Source organism: Salvelinus alpinus, chromosome 1 (genome assembly GCF_045679555.1).
Source record: "Salvelinus alpinus chromosome 1, SLU_Salpinus.1, whole genome shotgun sequence".
NCBI classification, from domain to species: domain Eukaryota; kingdom Metazoa; phylum Chordata; class Actinopteri; order Salmoniformes; family Salmonidae; genus Salvelinus; species Salvelinus alpinus.
In genome coordinates this window covers 10757841-10763840 of record NC_092086.1, presented here as the reverse complement: position 1 = coordinate 10763840, position 6000 = coordinate 10757841, and the positions used below count along the sequence as shown (strand labels likewise).

The 6000-nt window shown below is 40.2% G+C and overlaps 1 protein-coding gene across 1 annotated transcript in view; it reads left to right on the top strand.

Moving 5' to 3' along the window:
• Positions 1-6000, top strand: part of LOC139583060 (NACHT, LRR and PYD domains-containing protein 12-like) — a 175406-nt gene that overhangs the window by 87934 nt on the left and 81472 nt on the right. The window lies entirely within an intron of this gene.

Sequence of the window (6000 nt, the reverse complement as noted above, 5' to 3'; positions counted from 1 at the left end):
AACCAATTCTGATCGTTTTTACAAGCAGAATTTTGACAATATTACCGTTATATCAACACACTCTTCACACCCGTTTAACAACTCTAAATAGCTTTGGCATAGTAGGCATCAAGTCCCTTGCCAATAATGTTGCCTACGACGTTGCAACAATGTTCATTTACATCAAACACATATTACGCCCCAGATGCCTTCAAATGCCCAATTTATAGCCACGCCCAGTTTAGTATTATTATTTAACAATGTGATGTTGCGCTCCAAAGGGACAACTTGAAATAACATGATGTAGATAATTAAATCATCAAAAGAAAAACGTGTTTATTATACACTCTTAGAAAAGAAGGTTCCTTATAGAACCAAAAAGGCTTCTATCACTTCCTTAATATATGGAACCACTAAAAGTTATATATATTTTTGGGTTCAGTGAAGAAGAACCTCTAGAGTTCTGATCAACGAAAGGTGAATGTTTTGAGGATGTGAACCCAGCAGCCCTCCAGTGGTCAGATCAATTCCGCCTGATTTTTCCAGCGCCGGCCAGGGATTCGAACCAGCCACCTTTCAACCATAAGTCCAATTCCTTTGGGCAAAAACCTGAGTTAATCTTCAGAAATAAACATGATTTAATCTGCCAAAATTAAGACAAAATGGTATCACTTGTTATACATAAATCATTGCCAAAGGCACAAGACATACTGTTGCATGTAGGTCTATATTATTTATAGATTGATCATATAGAAATATAAAACATTATTTTTAACTACTACAAAGCAATTACATGTGGCGCAGGAGCCACTGACCCACTGCATGATTCTATAGTATTATCAAGACACCTGCTGTTAACTCTTAACTACTTAAGACAGCTCACGAGGTGTCTTAAATATCTGCCGACTAGGTGGGACTAGAGACTTCATGCATAGCTTTAATGTATACCCATAAGTGTAAAATGTCTTTATTCTCAGCACTTATACGACCAATTCTCTACTTTGAGACACTTTGTGGATCTGGTCCCAGATCTCAGAGTTCCCTACAGTGTTGAGACGGCGAAGTCTATTGTTCAATTTGCTTTTTGCTTTACGGTCAGGGACAGTATGAGTGTAGCCAGATCCTTTTCACTCTCTATCATTGTTTCATTTTGTGGTTCACTGGATTCGTCATCATCCTCGAGACGAGGGTCAGCCGAAAGACCTGCTAGCTCGCCAAGTTAGTCGGTACAGCTAGATAAGCTAGCTAGCTACGAAACCAGCAGCATCCTAGTTACCATAGCTACCACTACATCATTTCCGGCTGCCTGCATTTCTTGTGGACCGATGGAGCTCCCCGTTTTTTTTATCCTCCTGTTAAATCCCGTTGAGGGCTTCTCCCTCTCTCATTGACGGATGCTGGCTACCTCTATCCAGTTCTCCTCTCTTCACTAGATGGACGGTAACTTTAGTGTTTAACCCCTCTGTATCCAAGGACCAAACTTTTTAATATTATTTTCGGGGTGCCTCAAGTAGGCTGGACACATTACCTTTTCCCCCTGATGACTAGTTCATTGCATCCGCCATGGAGCCCAGTTTCATAACATTACCATATGTCCCTAGTTGTGAGCTAATTGTGAAAAACAGACCTTATTTCAGGTCATTTATCACCCTTCCAGCTCCTATTAGTTCTATTGAGCACCGTGGCACCAACTCACCTTCTGAACGTTCTATTCCCAGCTCATTGTTCTGCGTCACAATGCCTGCTTTGCTATTGTTGGCAATGAAACCTGTCTGCATTAACCGTGAACATTGACCTCAGCTTATTATTAACAAGGTTAAACAAGGCTACTTTGTGAGAACTCACTGTTCAACTGTGTACACGTTAAAACCTCTTTGGGATAGGCATCCCGCTAGTGGGACACCTCGACAACATCTGGTGAAATTGCAGAGCGCGAAATTCAAATTACAGAAATATAAATATTTAACTTTCATGAAGATACAAGTGTCATACATCAAAATAAGGATTAACTTCTTGTTAATCCAGCCGCTGTGTCAGATTTCAAAAAGGCTTTACGGCAAAAGTATACCATGCGATTATCTGAGGACAGCGCCCCGCATACAAAAGCATACAATCATTTTCCAGCCAAGTAGAGGAGTTCCGAAAGTCAGAAATAGCGATAAAATTAATCACTTACCTTTGATGATCTTCATATGGTTGCACTCACAAGACTCCATGTTACACAATAAATGTTTTTTTTTTCTCGATAAAGTCCTTCTTTATATCCCCCCCAAAAATTCAATACAAAGGAAAAAGAAGAGGTCTCGCTCCCGGTCTCGCTCCCAGTCACGCGCGAAAAAAGCTCTAGTTCATTCGACCCGACCACTCATGAAATGCTGTCATTCTTCTTCATTTCTCAGAATACAATCCTGAAACATTATCTAAAGACTGTTGACATCTAGTGGAAACCATAGGAACTGCAATCTGGGTCCTATCCACGTATATGGTCGATAGGCTTTCAATGGAAAAACACTCACATCAAAAGAATCCCACTTCCTGGATGGATTTTCCTCAGGTTTTCGCCTGCCATATCAGTGTTTTATTATTTAAACAGTTATTTGAACCGTTTTGGAAACTTTAGAGTGTTTTCAATCCAATGCTACCATGCATGTGCATATCCTAGCTTCAGGCCTGAGTAACAGGCAGTTTACTTTGGGCACGCTTTTCATGCAAACTTTTCAATACTGCCCTCGTTCCCTTAAAGGGTCAGGTAACCCAGTTGTGATGCCTGGCGCCATCAAACGTTAAGCATTTGAACCATATTTGTTTTCAGAAAAAGGTATACAATCAAAACAAAACACATCCTGTTTTTCAAGATGTGACTGATTTAAACAGCCTGAAGAAATGTTTTAATGAAGAAATTACACTCTTTTGACGACTTGTTGTTTCTTAATGGCTGCTGGGTAATTTGATATGCATCGAAATCTTCATTCGTAGACATTGAATTGAGTGAATGCTGCGCAGGTTCACTGAGTTGCAAACCAAATGGACAGGTCTAGCTCATTGATTTGTAGATCTGACTCAGTTGCTACCTCAGATTATGAGCCTAGCAGGTGTCGTGAATGAGTTATGTAGTACCCACAGAAGGCCACAGGGAGGAGCAAGAGAGCTATAAACCCATACTGTTTTTTGCCTTAAAAACCCTAAACCTAACAATCAATCAAATGTATTTATAAAGGCCTTTTTACATCAGCAGATGTCACAAAGTGCTATACAGAAACTCTAACCCTATGTGTAACCTATTTTAGCCTTAACCCCTAACCCTTAACCCTAATTCTAGGGCCCTTTTATGATATTTATTATTGCAAGGCAGAACACTTGATAAACAAGCCAAATTAGTTCTATTTTTCAAATGTGGTTTGAACTGGGTGACCTGGAAACCTCTATGTGAAAGTTCAGCAATTGGCTTGGGATAGGTGGGGCAGGTTAGATACTGATCTAAGGAATTAACAGCAATGTCTGTAGGTGAATTAATAACTTTTAATTGCTAAATATTTCCAATAGATGGCAGCATAAGACCACAAAGTGTCAGTTACAGGCTACAAGCAGCAATATGATTGACATAAAATAGCATGCAACCACAGACTATATGTCTCATGATATTCTAAAATGGTCACTCATTACTTTACTGTTAGCTATATATCTAGTATTAGGGCTGTGTTGCTTTTGGGAGAGCAAAACAATTGTGACAATAGCAGGTATTGAACCCCGAGTAAATAATCACTGGTCAGAATCTCAACCTTAGTATACATACATTATTAAAAAAATCATCTTTAATCTGATATTGCGAGTAAACAACCTCGGAATAGAAAAGACAAGAGTGCATCTTCCAGCCCACCAATAAATTACATAATTCAACCCTCCCGGTTCGTAAATTTACCTCAACATGTCCCTGGAGAAGGCAGAGTAACGACAGAGTAACAACACAAGCTTTTTAATGGGGATGAGTTGACTACTTGCTCGAGAAGGCAGAGCAGCTTGATGCTGGTCGATGAATTTTACAATGAATGTACTATGAAAATAAGTTTTTCTCACCAGAGACGACTGAATTAATGTTCAGGCTTATTGGTAATCGTTATATTAATGAAGTATAATTTCAAACATGAGCATAAAAACAGGTAATAATAAACATGAATGATCATTATATTACTTCACAGGAATCTGATAAATGCTTTTTTCAGTCCTTCCTCTTGCGTTAGCAGTGTGGAAAGGGACAGAAAGAAGCACACATGAGTTTTCCTGTGAGGGGAGTGGTGGTGTATCCAGGGAGAAAACTGAACTCATCTCCTGAAATATAATTTGTGGTCTTATGTTGCCATCTATTGAAATTATGTAGCAACTGCAGTAGTACTGAATAATGTGTAATTCCTTACTAAAGTAGTAATTATATAAAATGTTCTAGTTCATTTCACCACTTTCAACCATAAAATAACCATTTATAGCATAACAAACAATGAAACTGACATCAACCAAAAACACCATACATTTAGTTCATTTTTTTTAAATTAACTATTTATTTAGATGGGTGACATTATCTGCCAAAATAACAGCCCTGTAGACAAAGAAGAGCTCTCCAGTAGGTACCAAAATATTCAAAGGACATTTTCTCACAAGTGAGGTTACAAGTTAATCAACGTTCAAAGCAGAATTACTTTCCCAATATCCCTCAACTGTGGTGTCTGTTAAATCATTTTCTAGCTCTGAGTCTCTACTTTTATCCAATGTAAAAAACACTATTTCAAATTTTGCCATATAAGACTAAATTGAGCCGTACAGTAACGTTTGACTGTATAAAACCTAGCAGTACTACTGATTTCTCTGAGAGTGAGGCAGATATATATTATTTAGCAAATGATATAAACCACCGTACCCTCTCCGCTGTGCAATCTTGTTTCCGAGCTGGTCACAGGTGCACCTCAGCCATGTTCAAGATACTAAACGATATCATAACCGCCATCGATTAAAGACAGTACTGTGCAGCCGTCTTCATCCACCTGGCCAAGGCTTTTGTCTCTGTCAATCACCATATTCTTATTGGCAGACTCAACAGCCTTGGTTTCTCAATTGACTGCCTCGCCTGGTTCGCCAACTACTTCTCAGATAGAGTTCAGTGCGTCAAATCGAAGGGCCTGTTGTCCGGACCTCTGGCAGTCTCTATGGGGGTACCACAGGGTTCAATTCTCGGGCTGAGTCTTTTCTCTGTATATATCAACGATGTCGCTCTTCTCTGTATACATCAATGATGTCGCTCTTGCTGCTGGTGATTCCCTGATCCACCTCTATGCAGATGACACCATTCTGTATACATCTGGCCCTTCTAAGGACACTGTGTTAACTAACCTCCAAACAAGCTTCAATGCCATACAACATTCCTTCCGTGGCCTCCAACTGCTCTTAAACGCTCATAAAACTAAATGCATGCTTTTCAACCGATCGCTGCCCGCACCCACCCGCCCGCCTAGCATCACTACTTTGGACAGTTCTGACTTAGAATATGTGGACAATTACAAATACCTAGGTGTCTGGCTAGACTGTAAACTCTCCTTCCAGACTCATATTAAGCATCTCCAATCCAAAATGAAATCTAGAATCGGCTTCCTATTTCGCAACAAAGCCTCCTTCACTCACGCTGCCAAACATACCCTCGTTAAACTGACTATCCTACCGATCCTCGACTTCGGCGATGTCATTTACAAAATGTTCTCCAACACTCTACTCAGCAAACTGGATGCAGTCTATCACAGTGCCATCCATTTTGTCACCAAAGCCCCATATACCACCCACCACTGCGACCTGTATGCTCTCGTCGGCTGGCCCTCGCTACATATTTGTCACCAGACCCACTGGCTCCAGGTCATCTATAAGTCTTTGCTAGGTAAAGCTCCGTCTTATCTCAGCTCACTGGTCACCATAACAACACCCACCCGCAGCACACGATCCAGCAGGTATATCTCACTGGTCATCCCCAAAGACAACACTTCC